Source organism: Tasmannia lanceolata, unplaced genomic scaffold, assembly GCF_043159265.1.
Source record: "Tasmannia lanceolata isolate RefF3 unplaced genomic scaffold, GAP_Taslan_0.1 ptg000018l, whole genome shotgun sequence".
Lineage (NCBI taxonomy): Eukaryota > Viridiplantae > Streptophyta > Magnoliopsida > Canellales > Winteraceae > Tasmannia > Tasmannia lanceolata.
In genome coordinates, this window is record NW_027518695.1 from 51176576 (window position 1) to 51202093 (window position 25518).

Here is a 25518-nt window from a genome sequence, read left to right on the forward strand (position 1 = left end):
TTGTGAAGGTTTATACACGTCCATTTTACCTCCACAAATTATAGGGTTGGGATGATCCTATGGAGCTGATTTTTTGTGGACACCCTATCTATGTGAGGGCCAATCAAATGAATGGTTTGGATCACCCAAAAAATATGCCATCCACTGTATTTTAAGCTAGTGTAGTGTGTAGAAAACGTTTTCTCATAAAAAAGTGGGTTTTATCGAAACAACATAATGCTAACTTTACCGGGTTGAGTCTAGGAGCCCTAAGGCCCTGTTCCTTTCAACATAATGCTTGAAAACTCCTGTCTCCCCCATGTCATCAAAGTCCGGACCTAAAGGCTAATCGGACTCAAAATTTACTGGAGAAATGATATATTCACCCTTTTTTTACTAGGGAAATAAAAAAAGGGTGAATATATCACTTCTCAATTTTTCTCTAAAATTTCTTTTGCATTTTGCATTGGAAACAATTATTAGAATAAAACGGGTTTCTACCTTCTGCCCTGTTCGTTTTAGATTCTGAAAACCGATTGTGCGCCTCAAACCGATTATTAGACTTAATTTTGATTCCAATAATCGATTTGGAGCCCACAATCGGTTGTCACAATCTCAAACAAACCGGGTGTTAGGGTTTTTATTCAAATATTAATTAATTTCCTTTTTTTCATTCCTATTCCGTTGAGGAATTATAAACTGAAGGGTGCCCTTGCAAAAAATCATCTACAAAGGCACTTCCATTGGTCCATTTTAACAAACTGCAGTTAATTCTATATTTGTTTGAACGGTTTGATAGTTTTCCATGTGATTATAAATGCACTTTGTGAGTTCAAAACTGTTTTTTGGCACCTTGGACTGGTCCAAAGAATTGCCTTCTTTGGAGACCCCTATAAGTAAAGGCGCGTACCGCTTGACCAAAAGACTTTATTCTGTACCTTCTGATCGGTATGAGTTGCCTGGTTTCTCTAAATAAATCAATCCATCCCCTCTGTTTTAGCTTACCGGATTAGCTCAAAATTAAACATAAATTTTAGCCCAACAATCAGTTTTGGAATGACAGCCAATTCTCATAATCCAAAACAAACAGGGCCTAAATGTTCAAGTAAGAATATGTTTTGGTGGAATTGAAAGAGATTTCATGCCCTGTTTGGAATGCAAGAAAAATATTTCCAACGGAATAAAAAATTTTGCACGATTTTTTCTCTCCATGATTTAGAAAGAAATGATACGCTTATGGTTAATTTATGGAGATATCATCATAGAAGTGAGGGTCCCTCTAAATGAAAATTGAATAGGGTTTGTTCAAGAAGAAATTATATGCTGGGCGACCGTGAAGTCCCGTCAAGATGGTACGTGAGACGTACCACCCTTGATATTTTATCCAACAGCAGCCTCTTAAAATTACTCAAAAAGTTTGCTGCTGTTGGATCAAATATCAAGGGTGGTACCATTTTAACAGTACTTGACTGTTGGGCACCATATAAAAACTCTAGTTCAAGTTATCTTTTTTTTTTCATATGTAAAAGTGGTAGGAAATTTTAGAAATACTTTTCCTTTCCAAACTTTTCCAAAAAAAATCTGCAATCCAATTCTTCAACAATTCTGGAGATTTTCATTCTAAAAATTAGAATTAATCTTTTTCTTTTACAGTCCTTTGGAATCAGAATTGTGTTTTTCTAATTTAGGGATAATTACATTTACACCCCTTCAACTATGGCCAAATTCCACTTCTGACCCCGTGGTATCGACTTCACCAACGACACCTCCGAGGTTTCAATGGGATTTTTAATGTGACGGAGTGGACAGAGAGGAAGAAATGACTCTAATGCCCTCATCTTCCCTAACAAATAATTAGGGTTTTCATACATGAAAACTGAAAATTAGGTTTTCATTCAAACCCTTATTTCTTTATCAACATAAACCCTCGATGTAGGAGTTTTATTTGTCTTCATTCACATTATTATCATGATTAGCACAGAAACCCTAATATTTTAGGGCTTTTTTTGTTTTTATCCGTATTTTTTCTGCAACCCCGTGCGATACACGGGCCGACAAAGAACTGTACGGGCCACATAGGTTGATCCAAACCGTCCATGTGCTGGAACACAACATAAATAGGTTGTGCCCCAAAATCATTTCCATAGGCTGATCCTAGCCTTCCAATCTATAGAGGTTTCCACAATATGTTGTTCCTCTTAAATCGGATGGTTAAGATCACCCTATAGATTTTTTTATTAAAAAAGTATAAATGAGTGGGGTAGGATTGAAGTTATGTGGCTTTAATGGGTGCCTTTGTTAAAAAGCATAAAGAAGGGTGTAGGACATTATAGGTTGATCCAAACCGTCCATGTGATGGAACACAACATAGATAGGTTGTGCCCCAAAAATCATTTCCATAGGCTGATCCTAGCCGTCCAATCTATAGAGGTTTCCATAATATGTTGTTCCTCTTAAATCGTATGGTTAAGATCACCCTATAGATTTTTTATTAAAAAAGCATAAAGGAGGTCGGTAGGGTTGAAATTATGTGGCTTTAATGGGTGCCTTTGTTAAAAAGTATAGAGGGAGTAGGATTGAAAATATGTGGGTTGAATGGGTGCCTTTGTTATAAAAAAAACAATAGAAAAAAGTGATGTGTAATTTTCATAGAATTTTTAAATAATTAAAAAAATTCATTCATTTTCTCCATTTGATGGAACACAACATCAATAGGTTGTGCCCGTAAAATTGATGGAACAGAACATCAATAGTTTGGATGGTTAAGATCATCAAGGGGGGTAAGATTGAAATTATGTGGCTTTAATGGGTGCCTTTGTTAAAAAGTATAAAGTATCTTCTCTGTATTTAATCTTTTTTATTTGAACACCCTTGATTCACTTACAAATGCCGCTGAAAACATCCAGAAATTATTATTGGACTCAAATTTACATTTAGGCCCTACTTGTATTCGATCTTGAGTGCTGATTGTGACTCCACGAGTGATTATTTGACTTAAATTTAAGCATAAATTTAAGTCCAGCTTGGTGGTCCATTAAGATAAGCTAAGGCCATGTTTGTTTGGATTTTGAGAATCAATTGTGAGTACAAAATTGACTGTTGGACTAAAATTTATGTTTAAGCCCTGTTTGGTTTTTTGGACTTTGAGAACTGCGTATGAGTCCAAAACATATTATAATTCAAGTCCAATAATCAGTTTTGGACACAATCCGTTCTCAAAATCCACAACAAACAAGGCCTTGATTTTGAGTCCAATAATAAGTTTTGGACTCACAATCGGTTATCAAAATCCATTAAATAGGGCCGTTGTAGCTTGAGTACTGATTGTTAGTCTAAAGTTATTATTGGACTCAAAATTAAGGCAGTACCAATTGTGAGTCCAAAACTGATTATTGGACTCAAAATTAAGGCCCTGTTTCTTTTTTATTTTGATTTTTATTTTGACAACTGATTATGAGTCTAAAATTGATCTGAACCCTCCAATCGATAGATGGTTATAGGTTGATCCAAACCGTCCATGTGATGGAACACAACATCAATCGGCTGTGCCCATAAAATCATTTCCATAGGTTGATCGTAGCCCTCCAATCGATATAGGATGATCTTAGCCCTCCAATCCATAGAGGTTTCCATAATTGTTGTTCCTCTTCAGGTGACCGGAATCCGTCAATATTTTGGAAGTGTCCTGCATGAGTAATAGAAAGTAGTTCTTCCATCATTGTCATATGTCTTTACCTCTTCTTGGTAGTTTTTCCTCGTAATTGTCATAGACAGATACCCTGTGTCGGTACTTTTCGTATGTAGATTACGATTTTACCCTCAAATAATTTCTCATAGAGTTAGATGTTAGATATCAGCAAAGGAGTTAATGGTAAAAGAGTAATGCTGACGTGGGGTCAACATGATCGTGAGAAAGGAGGAGATATTTTGGTGAAATGTATGAAATGTCTATTTTACCCTCACATACATAGTATGTACATATATGTGGAGAGGACAAAAAACGGTAAAATTCACCCAAATTGACATGTTAAACGGACAATAATTCTCCCTTTTCTCTTCTGCTATATATATATATGGGGAAAGTGACTGTGAGCGGCCCCTCATATAAGCTTATATGAGGTGACCGCTAAAAACATGGCAGGCCCACATTTTTGGGGTGATCCGAGCCGGTCATTTGATAGGCCCTGACGTAGATAAGGGGTGCCCAAAAAATCAGCTCCATAGGATCATCCCAACCCTTCGTACTGTGAAGGTGAAAGAGGGGAAAATGGACGGGTAAGTGGGCAAATTTATACCCACCCATTTCCCCCTCTTTCACCTCCACAGTTAGTAGGGTTGGGATGATCCTATGGAGCTGATTTTTTGGGCACCCCCTATCTACGTCAAGGCCTATCAAATGACCGGCTCGGATCACCCCAAAAATGTGGGCCTGCCATGTTTTTAGCGGTCACCTCATATAAGCTTATATGAGGGGCCGCTCACAGTCACTTTCCCCAATATGGGGAAAGTGACTGTGAGCGGCCCCTCATATAAGCTTATATGAGGTGACCGCTAAAAACATGGCAGGCCCACATTTTTGGGGTGATCCGAGCCGGTCATTTGATAGGCCTTGACGTAGATAGGGGGTGCCCAAAAAATCAGCTCCATAGGATCATCCCAACCCTTCGTACTGTGAAGGTGAAAGAGGGGAAAATGGACGGGTAAGTGGGCAAATTTATACCCACCCATTTCCCCCTCTTTCACCTCCACAGTTAGTAGGGTTGGGATGATCCTATGGAGCTGATTTTTTGGGCACCCCCTATCTACGTCAAGGCCTAATATTTTAGGGCTTTTTTTGTTTTTATCAGTATTTTTTCTGGAAATGTGGGTTTGATGTAGCCATGGAGTGGAGTTTCATTGTCGGTGGTGGATGTGTCTTGAATAAGAGAATATCTCTCTCTCTCTCTCTCTCTCTCTCTCTCTCTCTATATATATATATATATATATATATATATATATATATATATATATATATATATGGAGTTAAGTGAAGCTACACATACGTGTAGCTAACTTAGCTACACCGACGGCTTAGAATACAATGGGCCCACATTGTTTGGGTGATCCAAACCATTCATGTGATAGGCCCTCACATTGATAGGGTGTGCCCAAAAAATCAGCTCCATTGGATGATCCCAACCTTTCAAACTGTGGAGGCAAAAATGGACAGATTTGTGAAGGTCTTTACACGTCCATTTTTGCCTCCACAAATCGTAGGGTTGGGATGATCCTATAGAGCTGATTTTTTGGGCAAACCCTATCTATGTGAGGGCCCATCAAAATGAATGGTTTGCATCACCGAAACATTGTGGGGCCCATTGTATTTTAAGGCGTCCGTGTAGCTAACTTAGCTACACATATGTGTAGCTACACTTTTGTCATATGAATATATGTATGTATATATATATATATATATATATATATATATATATATATGAGAAAACATTTCCTACACACTTGTGTAGGTAAGTTACCTACGCACTACCTTAAAATACAGTGGGGGCCCACATTGTTTGGGTGATCCAAACAATTCATTTGAATGGTCCTCACATAGATAGGGTGTCCACAAAAAATCAGATCCATAGGATCATCCCAACCCTACGATTTGTGGAGGTAAAATGGACGTGTATAAACCTTCACAAATTAGTCCATTTTTTGCCTCCATAGTTTGAATGGTTAGAATGAACCTATGGATCTGATTTTTTGTGGACACCCTATCTATGTGAGGACCATTGAAATGAATTGTTTGGATCACCCAAACAATGTGGGCCCCCACTGTATTTTAAGGTAGTGCGTAGGTAACTTACCTACACAAGTGTGTAGGAAATGTTCTTCTCTCTCTCTCTCTCTCTCTCTCTCTATATATATATATATATATATATGAGGGCGTGGTTTCTGAGCTCTAGCTCAGGCTGAGCTAGAGCATAGAATACACCATCTCCCATAGTAGTTTCACTCATCCCACCCATTCATTTTACACTACCTCACATAGATTGGGTGTTCCTAACAAACTAGCTCCATAACATAATCCTAACCATCCGATCTATAGGACCATAATTTCTAACCATGCATTCTAAACCTCCACAAATCATAACCCTAACCATAACCCATAACCTTAGCATAACCTATAAACTAAATGGGTTGGATGACTCAACCAACTATGGGAGTAGTAGTTTCTATGCTCTAGCTCAGAACCCACCCCCCCCCCCCCCACACACACACACTTTTGTTTTTGTGTTTCAGAAATGGGTCATGGGTGGAAGAAAGAGGGTTTCAAAAATGAGCGAGATGGAGACGATGATGGTGGTCGAAGATGGCAACGGCAGTGGTGGCCGGAGATGGCGATGGCGATGGCGGCAGTGGCCGTGATGAAGGAAATGGTGTAACCCTAATCCCTCTGCAAATTGCTTAAAACCAGTGGCGAAGGTATTTATGTCTTCAAAATATTAACCATGGTTAATTTAAGTAATTCCGGCAGGTTAAACTAACGGACCATCAATGGAAGGGGTCTACTTAAAAATGTAAGAAAGATGAGGGGGTGTCTTTGGTGAAGTCGATACCACCGGGTCAGAAGTGGAATTTGGCCAAAGTTGAGGGGGTGTAAATGTAATTGTCACTTTAATTTATCTTTAAAAATTCTCGATTTTGTGTGGCAGGAGACGTGGAAAATGTGGTTTCACCTTAAAAAGATGGAGTGGACTTGTTTCACACTAGACGTTGAGAGTGGAGAGAGAGGGGAAGATCATGACATAGCGCCCAATTCTCTCTGAAGCTAAAACTTTTGCTCCATAAAATAATTTCTAAAAATTAGGATGAATTCTTAGACCAGTTGTTGAAATTCCTAAAGAACGGAATTCTCATTGTTTAGGCTAAAACAATTGAAAATCGTTCTAAAAGAATGTTAAAGAACGCACCCTTAGTTTCCTCAATTGCATTAGTTAACTATGTTTTCCAATTAGATTCAAATGTGAGACGACGGAATCTTATCGACATGGATTCAAATAGGGGTGAAGCTCGGTTCAATGTTTGGGAATTTGGGTTGAGCTTTTATCATAAAGTCGGGTCAAGTTTGGGTTAATTCTCATTCATTTTTTCAAGCAAGCAAAACCTCAAGCCGACTGATGCAAACTGCACCACTAGATTTAAATAATACTCCAAGTTTCACTACTCCAGTCAGAGCATACAGCTTTGCCTAGTAGCACGATGCTTGTATTGCTCTCCCAATGTGACAAAATCATTGATTGGATTGTTTTGTGAAGGAAACCCAAAGATCTCTGATTTTTTCCCTCAATGTTTTGACTCTTTTTAAAGTGGCACTATGTGTAACGAACCCGGAAGACTCACCAGTTGTAAGGAGAGTCTGTACTAGAAAGAGGGAAGTGCCCACAAGGCGTAAAGATTAGTTGCAACTAACCGATTCTGTTGGACAGACTGGAAAAGCAGTTAATGACAGTTAGCATCTCAACAGCTGAATAAAATAGACAAGAGGAGGAAATACAGGGCTTGTTTTTTGTGTAGAACAGGAGGTACTGGTGCCTCGAAGCCAGCTAAATTTCAACTTTTCTTTCAGCAATTCAAGATTCTTCTTCTTCTTCTTCAGTTCTGACTTTAATTTCTACAACTACATCTAAGTTCCTAACAATGGTGCTTTCATTGACTTCTCACCTTATGGCTGAGAATACAAGATTGAAGAGTTTAGGTGATGCAATCAAGAAATTGATTGAGACTACATCTCTCCAAGAAACTCGTTTACAGAATTACCAGGAACTAGCCATGGAGCAAAGAGATTTCTTGCTTCAGATCTCCAATAAAATTACAATTTTAGATGGCCGGGTAACCAATTTAACACGAAGGGTTGAACAGGGAGAAACTCTTACTGGAACTGGAACTGGAACGAGAGATGGTACTCAAGGAGGAGTGCGAGATGGTACGAATCTTGGGGGTTTTCTGCAAGACAATTGCGATTAGAATTTTCCCAATTTGAGGGCACTGATCCAGCAGCTTGGATCTCGAAGGCTAAGAAGTTTTTTTGTTTTCAACACACTTCTGAAGAACTAAAGCTGGAAATAGCTTCTTTCCATCTCGATGGTAAAACATATGATTGGTTTCAAGCAATGGAAAGGGAATAACCATTTGATTCATGGGAAAGACTCTTTGTAGCTTTACAAATTAGGTTTGGACCATCCATTTATGATAACCCTCAGGGCAAAGTAGCTAAATTGATTCAACACTCTACTGTTGGAGATTACCAAGCTCAATTTGACACTTTGGCCAATCGTACCAGTGATCTTCCTTCTCAATTTCTGGTAGATTGTTTTGTTTCTGGTTTAAAACCAGAGATCCGAAACGAGGTACAAATTCACTTACCAAATTCATTATCAAAAGCTGTAGGATTGGCTACAATGATCGAAGACAAGATTGATGATGCAAGAAAAATGACTTGCAAAGGCAATTATAAGAATCCATTGCCTTCCATACCACGATATGGAGCTGAAAATTCTTCTATGGCTTCTTCTTCAATGACTAACAAATTGCCTCAACAGGGCACTCCATTCAAGAAGATGACCACAGCAGAATTGCAAGGAAAAGGGGATAAAGGATTGTGCTATACTTGTGATGAAAAATACAATCCAGATCATAAATGTAAAAACAAGCAACTCTTTTTGCTTATTAATGAGGAGTATTAAGATATAGACGTAGAGGCCATGCGTCTGATGCAAGAGGAGACATGTTTCCCTCAAGTTCTTGAAAAATGTGACAAGCAACCAAAAATTTCTTATTACGCCTTATCAAGACAAACTAATCCTAAAACCTTACGAGATCAGGCAAACATTGGTGGACGGAAAATCATTGTATTAATTGATGGTGGTAGCTCAAATAATTTTGTCCAAGAACGATTAGTACAATATTTACAAATTCCAGTTATTCATGGAATACAATTTCAAATTATGGTCAGTAATGGGGAAAGGCTAAAATGCTAAGGAATTTGCAGAAATGTCAGTTTGAGTATGCAAAATCACAAGTTCCAAGTTGATCTCTTTGTACTTCCAATCATGGGGGCTGATATTATTCTTGGAGTTCAATGGTTAGAATTGGTGGGCCCAATTATTTTTTATTATAAGCGGCTCACCATGGATTTTCACTGGCAAGCTCAGGTGATTCATTTACAAGGTGAAAGCCGAATCACAGAGGAGCCTATGCAATTACACAGTTTCAAACGTCTAGCTATAAAAGATGGGGTGGATTTTTGTTTACAATTACAACTTCTTCAATCCAAACTGAATGAAAGTTCTCTTCGAGTTAATGCCGAATTGACCAAATTACTCGATGAATTTTCTGAAGTATTTGCAGAGCCCAACTCCCTACCTCCCATCAGATCACATGACCATGCCATTCCCCTAAAATTTGGCATTGGATATGTTAAAGTAAGAGCATACAGATATCCTCATTTTCAGAAATCAGAAATTAAGAGATTGGTCAAAGAAATGTTTGACAATGGGGTTATTCAACCAAGCCATAGCCCTTTTTCGTCCCCAGTTATTTAGTAAAAAAGAAGGATGGTACATGGCGGTTTTGTGTGGACTACAGAGCCCTAAATACTGTCACAATCCCTGGTTGTTTCCCAATTACAACAGTTGAAGAGCTTCTGGATGAACTACATGGTGCCAGATATTTTTCTAAACTGGATCTCATATCAGGATACCATCAAATTCGAGTTAAGGTCGAAGATGTACCAAAAACTGCATTTAGGACTCATGATGGCTTATACGAATTCCTAGTTATGCCTTTTGGTCTTACAAATGCCCCATTCACATTTCAATCTTTGATGAATGATGTGTTTCGACCAGTTCTACGAAAATTTATTCTCATTTTCTTCGATCATATTCTGGTTTATAACAAAACTTGGGAACATCATTTAGAACATCTAAAGATGACACTACACATCTTAAAAACTAATGAATTATATACAAAACAATCAAAATGCTCTTTTGGAGCAGCATCAGTGGAATATTTAGGGCATATTGTGTCAGCTGAAGGGGTTGTTGAAATTCCAAGGGTGGTCCCGAGTACGGCAACTTATGAGGAGTGGAAAATTAGGTTTGTAACAAGTTTTAATTCTTTTGAAAACTCAAACCTAATTTTGGAAATTAAGAGATCAACAATAAAGTTCAAGCACACAAGTTAAATCTAAAGTGCAAATGCAAAATAAAGAGCAAGAGTAAGAGAGATTGCACCCGAGATTTAAAGTGGTTCGGTCCTCAAAACGCGAGGCCTACTCCACTCCACCAACAAAAACCCGTTGATGGCTTCACTATGTGATCTTCTTAACTTCGGCGAAGATCGGTGCCAATTACAAATTCCGATTGCCTTTAACCTTGGTGGCAATCTTCACCACGGAGAGTGGGCTACGCTTCTCCGAACACTCGCCCGATACAACGTTCTTGATAAGAAAGAAAGAACAAAAAATCCCTCACAAGGGTTTTCAAGAATTGTAGAAGATGTACAAATTTAGCCTATGATCCAAATCCTAAGCTTTAGAGGATGAGAGGCATAATCAAGTTTGATTCACTCTTGGGATGTTCAAGTAGAGTTTAAGAGTGTTAGGATTGATAATTTGAATGTTTGGAATACCCATATATATAGGAAAAACCAAATATGACCGTTCAATGGCATTGTTGTAATTTCTGGAAAAACACCAACGGATAGAAATCTAGCCGTTATTAGTGTTCTCGGAGTTCCGAGAATTCTCGGAGTTCCGAGAATAAATCTCGGAGTTCTGGGAATTCACACAGAAGATGGAAAAGAGTCTACTGGACCATTTCTCGGAGTTCCAAGAATTCTCGGAGTTCCGAGAAAAACTCTCGGAGTTCCGAGAAGCCTATGAAGAGCAGATTTTTCACTTCTGTTTTTGGGCTTCCAATTCTCAACCTAGTTGGGATTGCTATGAGGGTTCCAAGGTGTTGGAACTCCACAAATACAATCACTTATATATTTTAGGGTGTGTGAGATTATTTTCTTAATTATGCCTTTCAAATCTAAAACTAAGATTGGATCTTAATACAATCTAATATAACTTGATCTTCAATGGATTCTTCAAGTCTTCATATTTCTTGGACTTCGATGTCTTTGGCCTTCATGATGTCGTCCAATGAGATCTTCTTGGCCTCAATCCAAGCAATGTTGTCTTAGCACCAATGTGATCTATAACTTAGACAATCAAACACATTAGTGATCATTAATCACTTGTGTATTGGAATCATCAAAATAAGATGGGAATGCCAAGGTGGAAACCATTGGGCTTACAATCTCCCCCTTTTTTATGATGACAAGCACAAGAGATTTACCAATAAAAGCATACATATTTTCCTTACACTAGAATTCTCTCCCCCTTTGGCATCAATCAAAAAGATTGGGGAAACAAAGGGATGAAATATTCAATTTAAGGCTCCCCCTTTTTCAAGGAAAAAGACAACCCTAGAACTCCCCCTATTGGAAAAACAATTTCAATATAAGAGGGGATATTTAAATAACTATAAAAAGGTATTCAATTTTAAAGCGAAAGCCCCTAATCTAAGAACATATGAAGATAATCATATGGGGGCTTTGGGAACCCAAGATTTCTTGGTTCCACCACTATCCCTTATCTTAGATGCACATTGGAATTGGTAATGACCATTTATTCCACAATAATGGCATCTAACATGAGGGTTAGATACGCTAGTCCTATCATATGCAAGTTTAGGTCTTTGACTAGCTTTCTTTAAGATTATGTCAATAATCTTGTCACCATTTAAGAATCCATGGAGACATAATCTTAACCTTTCATTTTCATTATGAAGATGGGTTATTTGATTTAGAAAATCATTAAATTCATCTTCATAAGATTTGGAAGAGCTTGCCACAGCTTGGAGTTTTGCAACTTGGCAAGTTTTCTCATCCAAACAACCCTTAAGGGTTTCAATCTCAAGTTTGAAGTTTTCAAATTGTGCTTGAGATTTGGAAGAAGATTCATTTTTCAAAAAATTAAGTTCATTTTCTAATTTTGAAATGGATTTCTTTTGAACTTTATTTTTAGAAATTTGAGAGTGCAAGGTTGAGCACAATTCATCATATGATATTTTTTCACTATCACTACTAGATGAATAACAAGTGGGGTTTGAATTTACCTCATCTTCATTGGTGAGTGCCATGAAGCAAAGATCATCTTTCTTTTCTTCCCCTTCACTTGAACTCTTTCCGGAGGTGCTAGTAGCATCCCATCCGGCGGCAAGAGCCTTGTGTTTCTTCCATTCCTTCTTTCCCTTGTATTTAGAAGAGGATGACTTGAGAAGAGGACAATCCGGTCTTTTGTGTCCGGTCTTCTTGCAATTATAGCACCTTATTCCTCCTTCTACTTCACTTTCTTCTTTCTTCTTCGTTTTATCCTTCTTATGTTTCTTTCTCCATAAGCTTTTAAATTTTCTCAAGGCTTCTTCTTCATCGCTATCCGCCTCGCTAGAGGATGATGAGTTAGCTTTGGAGGCTTTTAGAGCTAGAGATCGATTCTCTTTTTCTTTCGGCTTCTTCTCCTCTTGTCGGCTAGTGAGGAGCATCTCATGGGTGATGAGAGATCCTACAAGCTCCTCCATGGTTAGCGTCTTGAGATCTTTTGATTCTTGTATGGCGGTTACCTTTGGATCCCAATATGGAAGAAGAGACCTAAGCAACTTACTCACAAGCTCATCAGTAGGATAAGATTTACCAAGATTTGCTAATTCATTTGAAATTTTAGAAAAACGGGTATACATTTCGGAAATGCTTTCGTTTTGATCCATTCTAAACATTTCATATTTGCTCTTTAACAAGTTTATTTTGGAATCCTTAACTTGAGATGTTCCCTCATGGGTAACGGCAAGTGTATCCCAAATAACCTTGGTGGAATCAAAAAGAGCAACTCGATTAAACTCCTCCGTAGATAGGGCGCAAAACAAAGAATTTATGGCTTTGTAATTTAAATTTGCATGCCTTTTTTCTACGACATTCCATTCTTCAAATGGTTTGGAAGGCAACATGTATCCATTTTCAACAATGTGCCAAAGTTCCACATCTATGGAAAGAAGATAGATGCGCATCCTTGTCTTCCAATGTCTGTAATTGGACCCATTAAAGAAAGGAGGTCTAGTTGTGGAATGGCCTTCCGGAAGTCCGGTTCCATTTCTATCCGCCATTTCACAAATAGAGAGTTGCCAAAGATCTTATGATCTTTCCCTTGTTTGAAATTTTTAAAGAAAAATTTACTAAAGATTTTTAGAAAAGAAAATCTTTTAAGAGCCTTTGCTCTGATACCAAGTGAAATTCCAAGGGTGGTCCCGAGTACGGCAACTTATGAGGAGTGGAAAATTAGGTTTGTAACAAGTTTTAATTCTTTTGAAAACTCAAACCCAATTTTGGAAATTAAGAGATCAACAATAAAGTTCAAGCACACAAGTTAAATCTAAAGTGCAAATGCAAAATAAAGAGCAAGAGTAAGAGAGATTGCACCCGAGATTTAAAGTGGTTCGGTCATCAAAACGCGAGGCCTACTCCACTCCACCAACAAAAACCCGTTGATGGCTTCACTATGTGATCTTCTTAACTTCGGCGAAGATCGGTGCCAATTATAAATTCCGATTGCCTTTAACCTTGGTGGCAATCTTCACCACGGAGAGTGGGCTACGCTTCTCCGAACACTCGCCCGATACAACGTTCTTGATAAGAAAGAAAGAACAAAAAATCCCTCACAAGGGTTTACAAGAATTGTAGAAGATGTACAAATTTAGCCTATGATCCAAATCCTAAACTTTCGAGGATGAGAGGCATAATCAAGTTTGATTCACTCTTGGGATGTTCAAGTAGAGTTTAAGAGTGTTAGGATTGATAATTTGAATGTTTGGAATACCCATATATATAGGAAAAACCAAATATGACCGTTCAATGGCATTGTTGTAATTTCTGGAAAAACACCAACGGATAGAAATCTAGCCGTTATTAGTGTTCTCGGAGTTCCGAGAATATTTCTCGGAGTTCCGGGAATTCACACAGAAGATGGAAAAGAGTCTACTGGACCATTTCTCAGAGTTCCGAGAATAACTCTCGGAGTTCCGAGAAGCCTATGAAGAGCAGATTTTTCACTTCTGTTTTTGGGCTTCCAATTCTCAACCTAGTTGGGATTGCTATGAGGGTTCCAAGGTGTTGGAACTCCACAAATACAATCACTTATATATTTTAGGGTCTGTGAGATTATTTCCTTAATTATGCCTTTCAAATCTAAAACTAAGATTGGATCTTAATACAATCTAATATAACTTGATCTTCAATGGATTCTTCAAGTCTTCATATTTCTTGGACTTCGATGTCTTTGGCCTTCATGATGTCGTCCAATGAGATCTTCTTGGCCTCAATCCAAGCAATGTTGTCTTAGCACCAATGTGATCTATAACTTAGACAATCAAACACATTAGTGATCATTAATCACTTGTGTATTGAAATCATCAAAATAAGATGGGAATGCCAAGGTGGAAACCATTGGGCTTACAGTTGTCGTAGACCAATCTAAGATCGACGCTATTATTCAATGGCCAACTCCTAAAAATCTTAAGGAACTTTGAGGTATTTTAGGATTAACAGGTTATTACAGAAGATTCATTAAGCGCTACGCTCATATAGCAGCTCCAATGACAGAATTACTCAAGAAGGGGGCATATTTATGGAATCCAGAAGCCAAGCTTTCATTTGAAGAACTAAAACAAGCCGCATCTTCAGCTCCTGTCCTTGCTCTTCCAAACTTTGCAAAACCATTTGTCTTAGAAACCGATGCCTCTGGGTATGGTATTGGTGTAGTTCTTTCTCAGGGATGCCATCCTATTGCCTACTACAGTCAAAAGCTTTCTTCCAAAATGCAATTATCTTCTACATATGTACGGGAAATGTTTGCAATCACAGAAGCTGTGTACAAATGGAGGCAATATTTACTGGGACATAAATTTATAATTCAAACTGATCAAAAAAGCCTCAAGTCTCTTCTCGACCAAACCATTCAAACACTTGAGTAGCAAAAATGGTTAACAAAACTAATGGGGTTTCAGTATGATTCTGATATACACTACAGGCCAAGAAAAGAAAACTTAGCGGCAGATGCTCTTTCAAGGAACCTACGATGGAGAATCAATACATGACTTTGTCAATACCATTATTTGATATAATGGATCAACTTAAACTAGAGCATGCTTCTAATCCTCACATCCGAGAAATTCATGAGGAGATCCAACAAGAAGGAGCCGGTCCTAATACATATACTTGGAGACATGGATTACTGTTATGCAAAGGTAGAATAGTTATTCCAACTGATTCAGGGTTAAAAACAAAACTTTTACAAGAATTCCATTCATCACCTATTGGTGGTCATGCCGGTTTGACTCGAACAATGGCTAGGATCGCTCTCAATTTCCATTGGCAAGGTTTGAGAAAAGATGTCAATAAATTTGTTGCTGAATGTGTCATTTGCCAGCAAGCCAAATCACAACATCTTGCCCCAGCAGGTCTTTTACAACCCCTACCAATACCTGACCAAATATTAGAAGATTGGGCCATGGATTTCATTACAGCCCTTCCAAATTCAGCTGGAAAAACTGTCATTATGGTAGTCATAGACAGATTGAGCAAATACGCCCATTTTAGTCCCCTACGAAGCCCTAATACAGCTATATCAGTAGCTCAAACCTTTGTGAATGATGTCTGTAAACTCCATGGCATTCCCAAATCAATTGTAATAGAGATACAGTTTTCCTTAGTCGTTTCTGGCAGGAATTGTTTGGTTTGCAGGGTACTACTCTTGCCATGAGTAGTGCTTACCATCCCCAATCTGATGGGCAATCCGAAGCCTTGAATCATTGTTTAGAAATGTACCTCAGAAGTTCTGTGTGTGATTGCCCTTCTCACTGGTCAAAATTTCTGCCTTGGGCTGAATTCTGGTACAATACAGCTTTTCATTCAGCTGCTCAGATGACATCATTTGAAGCAGTTTTTACTAAGAAGCCGCCTACAATTCTACGGTATGAACAAGGGACCTCACATTTGGAGGATCTGGACCAAGAGTTATTGCAACGGGATAACATTCTCCAACAGTTCAAAACCAATTTACACCACGTTCAATTGAGGATGCAAAATCAGGCTCATAAGAATCGACAAGAAAAACATTTTGATGTGGGTGATTATGTACTTGTAAGGCTACAACCTTACAAACAAGCTTCAGTAGCACAACAACGCTCACACAAGTTTGGTCATAGATACTATGGTCCTTACTTGGTAATTGAATGGATTGGATCAGTAGCTTACAAATTACAGCTCCCTGAAGAAGCTAAAATCCATCTAGTTTTCCATGTCTCACTACTTAAAACAATTTACAGGGAAGCCGTCTGTCACACAGGTTGCCTTACCCCAACTATCCACAGGAACACAACCACTTTGCCGACCTTTGGTTGTACTTGATCGGAGAGTCATTCAGTGAAAAGGAGAGGAGGGCATTCACCAACTCCTTATCCAATGGGATGGGTTACCACTTGAAGCTTCATCTTGGGAAGATCTATCTGTCCTCAAGCATGATTATCCTGATTTGAACCTTGAGGACAAGGTTCATTTTCATGGGGAGGCAACTGTAACGAACCAGGAAGACTCACCAGTTGTAAGGAGGGTCAGTACCAGAAAGAGGGAAGTGCCAGCAAGGCTTAAAGATTAGTTGCAACTACCGATTCTGTTGGACAAACTGGAAAAGCAGTTAATGACAGTTAGCATCTCAACAGCTGAATAAAATAGACAAGAGGGGGAAATACAAGGCATGTTTTTTGTGTAGAAATTTCCTTTTCCAATGTAACAGGAGGTACTGGTGCCTCGAACCAGCTAAATTTCAAATTTTCTTTCAGCAATTCAAGATTCTTCTTCTTCAGTTCTAACTTTAATTTCTGCAACTACATCTAAGCTCCTACCACTATGACACTGGGTTGAAATTAGAAAATGAAAACAAGAATACAAAGGTGACCAGCTTTAGCCATAGGAACTCCTCTTTCGTTCAGGTGTATCTCTATTGTCTCTTATTCTTAGGGGTGCAACTCGGGTTGATTTTTGGGAATTCGGCTTGAGCTTTTAGTATACAATCGGGTTCAAGTTGATTCCAATCATTTCTAGCCAATCTCAACCCGAACCGACCCGAGTAGCACCCCTATTCATTCTCTCTCCCATATGTTAACGAGTAAGGTTCAGGAACGGGAATAGAGTAGATAGTCATTGATGGGCAAAATCTCAAGAAAAGCGTACCAATCTATTCTCATCTACCTCAAAAAAATCCTAGGACTTAGCATGGATTGGATTGCCCGTCTGAAGCTGTGGGTTAAAAATGCCACTGCCCCATTCTGCTATTACATTGCAATGGCTTCAAACTTTGGGTCTTCTTAAAAGCCATCATGGATTGGCCTTTCTTTGAGTGTAGGAAATGAAAGACTGGTTGATTCTTGTTTTAGAACAAAAAAAACTATTCATTATTCTGTTTTAAGTGTTTTTTTTTTCATTTTGTAGATTTATCCTGAAAGACTTAAAACATATACTTTAGATCTCCTTGGTGATGACTTTGTTCTGAAATTACAGTGGTAGGCTTTTAATCATTGAAAGCCTCTGAACTTCAGATGCAACAGAGCAATTAGACATCCCTTTGCAGGAATGTTCGTATCTAATGTGGACCCTTTGGCATTTATTAGTTTGCAAGCTATCAATTTAACCGTTAGCATCATTTGTTAGGGAGACTTAAGGCCGTGATCCACTACAGTAGGGCCCACTTTTGTACTGTGGGCCCCATGCATGTCATGTGGACATGATCGGGGCAGTCGATCCAGTCATTTCTGTTGGGCCCACCTTTATCAGGGATTATCCTAACCTCTTGATATGTAGGGTTTCTACAAAACAGTTTTCAGGGTATAAAATGATAAAAAAATGTGGCGGTTAAGAAGGGCACTTTTCTAATGAGACAGGCTTATCTCCTAAAGATGGAACTTGCTATTGAGACAAAGCATGTCTCCTAAGAGGGGGGCTCTAGATGACTCTTTCATTGCCCTGGCAATTAAAGGATCTATGGTTTAAGGTTACATATCTAATAGACTTGAAAAAGTCTTCTAAAGAAAAGGATAATAAGGGGAAAATGCTATAAGGACTATGCTAGTCCCCTAAAAGATGGGTAACTCAAATTTCAAATCTGAGCCATATGAAAATAAGGTATTCAAAATAAAAAAAATGAGTAATCTCAATTAAAGCATGTCATTACACGATAATGGAGAACAAAACTCAGAGCCAAACCCTGTCGAAACTATTACTAAAGTAATATAAGTGAGTAATGTATGTTCTGAAGTGAAAACTTATCAGATAAACAAGATACCAAAACATTTCAGGTTTTTTTTTTTAAGATTATGATGTGCATAAATTGATATTTAAATAAACAATATGACATGATGTTTAACTGTGTAAATCATAAGACATGGGGTTTTTAAAACTAATTCAAAAGGATCAAATATGAATAAGAGTAGGAGCCACGAGAGAATAATTCAGTCGAAAGTATTGCACCAATGACTTATTTGATTACATAAAACTGCTCAAGATGATAACTGAAATGCATATATTAGGGCTCAGCAAATTCTAAAAATTGTCTGAGAAAAGAACTTCATCGATTAGTGCATGGTACTACTGTTTTGCCCTAACCATTACATTAGCATTTAACCAAAGGATGACTGAACTACTATTAAATTCAGATATGTATAAAAGCATACAGATTTCACAGGATAACACAATCACCTTCAACTAACCATTCATCACTCATAAATGAGCCACAAAAGCTCTTAACTTAACGCAATATAAATGACCTACAAAAGCTCACACTTTCACACAATGAACATGAACTACATGAACTCTTAATTCAACACAATAACAATGAACTACATTGATTTTCAGTTCAGCTCAACACAATGGGAATAGACTACACTGCCTTTTATAGTTCAGCACAATGACATTTTCTATACTGATTTTCAGATTATTTCAACACAATGGGAATAGACTACACTACTTTCTATTTCAGCGCAATGACATTTTCTATTTTCAGATTATTTCAGCATAATGGGAATAGACTACACTGCTTTCTATTTCGGCACAATGACATTTTCTACACTAATTTTCAGATTATTTCAGCACAATGGGAAAAAATTGTATTGAAATGACTAAAGCAAAATCAGACCAGCAGATTATCTTAAGTAAAAGCTCCAAATCATGCATCAAATATTACTCAAGGACCAAAGTAAAATGGGTTTTGATATATAACAATGTTATGGAGAAACAAATAACTAAAGCCGACTACGCTCAATGCCTCTATTCATGAGCAGGTTAATCATGTAACTAAGACAAATAGAAATGGAGTTATCTACTCTGTACATATTCGGATAATACTATTATCAATTCTTGAAAAAAATAAAAGGAAATTCCTCGATAGTATAAAGCATGTTATCCACTTACTATTATAAAGTCTTCTTACCTAATAAGCTACTCACATCTTGACAGAGCTGCCTACCAAAATTTTTGACAAAGATTCAATTCCAGCAAGAAATATTCAGAATTCCGAAGCACAAATAAACTAACCTGAGATTATAGAACTCGAAACTTCTTCTCTTTTCCTCCTCTTTCTTGTTCCTCTTTGCAGACTCAAATGAAGCTCCTTTCTTTTCTTCTTCTAAAATCTTCACTTGACAATCGAAATTGCAGAGAACTCTACTGTCTAAAGACTCGAATCTAAGATTTAAAGATTCGATCTATCCATAATAAAAAAAATCCTAGATTTTAAAGATGAGATCTGAGGTTTAAAAGCTAAAGAAGTTGCTGATTTAAGGTTTCATAGTGTGGATTTAGGATTTCTTGTGAGAAAACAAGGTTTGAGAAGACAAACTTAAGGTTTCTAGCAATACTACGGTTTCTAAGCTTGCTTTGTAAGCGCTCAAGCAACAAAACACAAGATCTGAATCATCAAGGTCTGAATTTCACTGAAATATGAAAAGGAAAAGGATCGGATCTACTCACTTTTCTCAAAACCTAAAAAAAACTCTCCCAAATGAAAGTCCATGCTCTCTATTTATAGAGATTTGGCTTAATTTTTGTGTGGAGAATAGGTGGTCCCTGGAAAACTGATTAATGAGAATTAAAAGATTAAAATTCGGGCCCTTTAGTTGCCCAGGACAACCCCTTTGCTGAAATTAATTTAACTAGAACACATCTAAGTGGATAAACCACTCCCTTCTTTCTATACTACACTATGAATTACACTCGTCTTATTAGGCAAACTTTAACGGATTTTGACAAAATTTTAAAGGGATCTAATTGAGATCCTAACCTACCCTAAGGCAAATCTTGGGACTTTAGTTCACTAATTTGATAGGGTTTTAATCAAACGATGTTATTTGGGGTTCGATCAAAATGGGGTGTCTACAATCTCCTAAAAACTCTTAAGTATAATGACAAACTGGCGAGGAATAGAATCTTCTACTCCTAGTGAGGTGTTAATTTCTCCTCTAAAGAAGCAATGTCTTAAAGAGCGGGCAGCTGTTCATCAAAGCGTGGGTGTGTCCCCTTCCCAGGTCACCCTGAATAGTGAAGAGGAGCTTCATACGCCCTTCCGTAACTTGCCCTTCTTTAACAAGATCCTAGAAAAGGAAAAGCGAATGTGAATGCGTCTTTGGGAAGAGGAAAAACACCTGGCGATTGAAAATTTGGAATCTAAGCATGCAACACTGGATGAAGATGTGCAGGGTTTAGGGCCAGGCAGCCCTGAGGTGGAACAAGGTCAGTTAGGGTAGCCTAGTGAATTAGATAGGCGAGATAAAGAAAAGGGAGTCTTGTTATTGAATGCTGAGGAAGAATCTGGGCTCCTAGAATTGGAAGGCTTTAATGATTTTCTAGCAATGAGTGATGTATTTGGGATCTCCTATCAGGAGAATCTAGGAAGGACAACATAAATGTTTCGGGCAATGCAAGCAAGGGGTGCAGATGATACAATAAAGAGAGTTAAAGAAGCTGAACCAAAAGTTGGATTACAGGATTAAAGGACACACTTTGAGAGGTTAAGAGATGTAGGTTTTCGGGAGTTTGGGTTGTCTTCCAATGATTTCAGTTAAGGAGACATTGCAAGTTGTGGGGTAGTACATATGTCTTCTGATTTCAGTCTATTTAGACATAATGCTTTAGAGTTATTTAATTGTACAGAGACAAGTTGGGAAGAAAATGATTGTAGGAAACTAGGAAGTCGATACCAAGAATGTGGAAATTGTGATGATGGTTTCAGTCCCATAGGTCGAGGTTGACAATTGTTAGGAAGAATTCTTGAAAAGGTCATTCTCTGTGACGGTAATCCACGATCCTAGTTGCGCTAAAAGAAAGTTGTAGTCTCATGTTAGCTCGAGAGATTATGGTCTTTCGCTAAATGGAGGCATTCTGATATGGGAATCTTCATCATTACCCAATCAAGGAAATGAGGTTCGGAAAAAGATTGTAGGATGAATACCTTTAAATGTGTAATGGATAATATCATAATGATAGGACAGAGAAGGGAGGAAAGGGATAATCTTAACTTTTTATTCGATGTGTATACTTCATTGGCTACAGGTATACCTGTTCCAATATTCATGTTATTCTCTTGTAATGCAGGATGGGACCCCCGGTCACGAATGCTTCTCTGAGAATGAATGAAATATGTCAACTTAAAAAAAAAAAAAACTATCGACAACTCGAGGGCTTTACAGAATTGGTTTAGAAACTGTTAGTACTCTCTTTAATTCAGAAGGAGACCTAACATGACACCTTACTCAAATGTTCTCCCATTTCCCTTTTTGGAACCTTTTAAAGTGGAAAAGCTCATGATTGTCAGTTTATAAACTTACTGATTTGAGCTTTAAAAAGTATAATAAAAATTAGTGGTAAATTGTCTTAAAAATTCAGCATATATCAAAGTAGATAGGAATGGTCTGGAATGAAAGTTTTAGTTGTTTGATGTAGTTGACAGTCATTGTTGACATCAACAAGAGACCCTTTGGACCCACATTTCCTACCGCACCTTTCTTCATCCTTTGTATGCATGTTTAAACAATTCTTTAGGACTTTTGGGTTTATGATTTGCATCACTAATTTTACATCCAGGCATACAAATGTTTTCTTTTTTCTGCAACTTTTCTAATCTCGGGATGTTAAATTTGTGTTAAAAGCTACTCAATTGGTGCTCATGCCTTCTTTTAAAGGAACGGTACCATCACCTTAATTAAGATACCTAATTCATTTGGCCACAAGCCAACATCTAAACCATATTAATGTATATGCGCCTTTGTTTGTTACATATACATATATGCACTCTGATCTAGTCAGGGGGAGCTAAATTTTTATAAGACTGATCATGATATGCTTCGAATTGAAATATTTGTATATCTCATGATAAAATTAAGAAAAACCCTTACTCATGATGTGATTCTCATGCTATGGTTGTTTGCCATGGTTATATTCATCCACGATCAGGATTTAGGGAAAGCTTACCTGCTTATCTCTCTTATCACACTCTTATTATGATTTGCTTAGAAATGTAATATGCATTTGTCTCATGATAACATCATATGTGTGAACATGTGAAAGAGTTAAAAACTTAATCAAAATCCATGTTCATAACCTACATGAAACTATTGTACTTATATGCTTCAGTTGGCTATGTATGTTCATTAAGAAAGAACCATAGGGGAAGTATAATGTATTTATCATATAATCCCTATCCATATAGTGTTAAAATGATTAAATGTTAAATAGGAATCGAACTTTTTTAACTTGAAAATCCTTTAAAATTGTAGTCCAAGGTTCAACAATCTAATGAACCATTGACTATTCCATTTTGAAAATCTCTCCTAGTGCATTGATAGGTCTGATATATTCATTCAATAGCAAAGGGGGAGAAAAAGTTTAAGAGTTATGTCTTTAATGGCTTTTTAATATCTTTAACTCTTTAAAACGCATACTTAGGGGGAGTATAAATTGCTTATATCATTAAAAATTCATTTAATGATATAATCGTACCTTTTACTTTGCTTAATTTTTGTATCCTTATACATTTATTCAATTATTTAGGGGGAGCTTGCTATGCTTAAAATGATTATCTCATTTGAAAATTAATTCCTTCCTACCTTACTCTCTATTGACAAAAGGGGGAGATACATTACCAAACTAATTCACCGCACCTTTTTGATATGACAATAGGGGGAGAAGTTTTGGTAAATTGATTATGAATCCGTGCACACTTATGCACACTTATAGCTTCTATTCATTTACTAAGGGGGACTAGTAATCATATTACTAAGGGGGAGAAAATTTGCAAAAAGGAAAAGAGAACTTGAATTTGAATGTTTATATTTCTCTTATCTCATATACTTGTGCTTACATTGTTTATATTTCTCATATTCATGATTACATGCTTATCATGCTATATCTTTTTTATATCTTTTCAATAATCATTAATTATATTGATTAAGGGGGAGCATTAATTGTTTTTATCAACCCTTAATGGGGAGCTCCTACCTCATAATCAATTTAGGTTTGTCATCATAAAAAAGCAGGAGATTGTTAGCCCAAGGGTTCAACCTTATGTATGTTTTGATGATCAACAAACCAAAATCGATTAATTAGGGACTAATGGCTTTGCATGATATTGTGTATTGGACAGGTACATTTGGAAACCACAACTTGCACAAGAGGCAAAGTCAAAAGCTTGGAGATGAACCAAAGAAGGTGCCTCCTCATGCAACCCAAAGTGAAAGAATTCATCAAGTGGAGGAAATCACATGACCCATTTGAAGCTAAGTGTTCATTGAAGACAAACCAGGCTAAGAAGACCTTGAAGCCAATGCAATCCAAAGATCAATAGTTTTTTACATTTACTAGATTGTATGGAAGATCAATTCAAATGGTTTTGCGATCTCAAAGTGTCTTTCAACTGTTAGTGTATGTATATGCCTAAGGGCATATTGGTCATATATATATATATATATATATATATTTCTCTCTTTGTATAAATATATAAGTGAGGGGGAGTTTTCCTTAAGTCATAGACTCTTCTTCTCATTCTTTCCTCAACATGGTATCAGAGCCCTAGGGTTTTGATCCCCTAGGGACCCCCATAGCAACCCCCTCCCTCCTCCCTCTCCTAACCCTAACTCTAACCCCACCGGCCTCTCTCTCTCTCTCTCTCTCTCTCTCTCTCTCTCTCTCTCTCTCACACACACACACACACACACACACACACACACACCATCACCCGCCTCTACCTCTCTCCCTCTTCCTCAGTCCCATCTCATCCCCCTTATCCCCTCCCCACCCGCGACCCCGCCTCCTTCTCCCTCTCCACCCACGACCCCCCTTCTCCTACCCGTGACACCCACCCCCGCCCCTCTCTCCCCACCCGCGACCCCTGCTTCTCCCTCACCACCCATGACCGCCCTGCTCGTACCCCTCCTACCCGCGACCACCCTTGCCCATCCCTCCTCACCCCGGACCCCTCCTGCTCCTCCCTCCCCACGCGCAACCCCCCTCCCCTTTCTCTCTCACTGAAGCAAGCCCCCCTCCACACCTCATTTCCCCCCACCCCTTTACCCCTTCTCCCCTCATCCTGAACCATTTAAAACCCTACAAAAAATCCAAAACCCTAATTTCCCTCTTCTTACCTTTTCTCATGACTTAAGTCTCTTCTACGTCCTTCTCTCTTCTATATCTACCTTTTTTTGTCTTCTCCATGTCCTCGAGGCTCTATCTCATGCCCTCTTCCTCATTTGTCTCTTTTCGGAGCCGCTATCTCCATTATTGATCTCTCCGATCTCCAGTCTCGGAGTCGTTTCTTCTCGCTAGTGGGCTATATCTTTTTTCGAATCTCTATTTATGGATTCTCCCATTATTGAGGATCCCTCTCTCGGCCAGCCTTCTGTGACTCCTGTCCCTACGACTCACCCATCCTTTTGCTCATACACTCCCTCGTCTTATTCGGTTGATGGTTCCTTCCCTCCCATGACCACAGTCAAGCTTGATGGTTGCAATTACCTGAATTGGAAAGTGGTTGTGGAGACCTATCTGATTGCTAGGAAGAAGGTATTTAGTATTCGTCGTGATGCCCCTCCTTCCACTGATCCCACTTATGAGAAGTAGGAGCAAGATGATGCCCTTATTCGTACTCTCCTCCACTGTGTGTTAAGGCTTTTGCATGGCCAGTAGTACACAGAAGCATTAATACTTGTGAGCGACTTAAAAGAAGGAAGGTTCATTTAACAAGTTATTGTGTATTATGCAAGAAAACATAGGAAAACATGGTTCATTTGTTACCACATTGCCCTTTTTCCTATTACCTTTGGACAAATTTAATCAGAACCTTTGAGGTTGCGTGGATCTTTC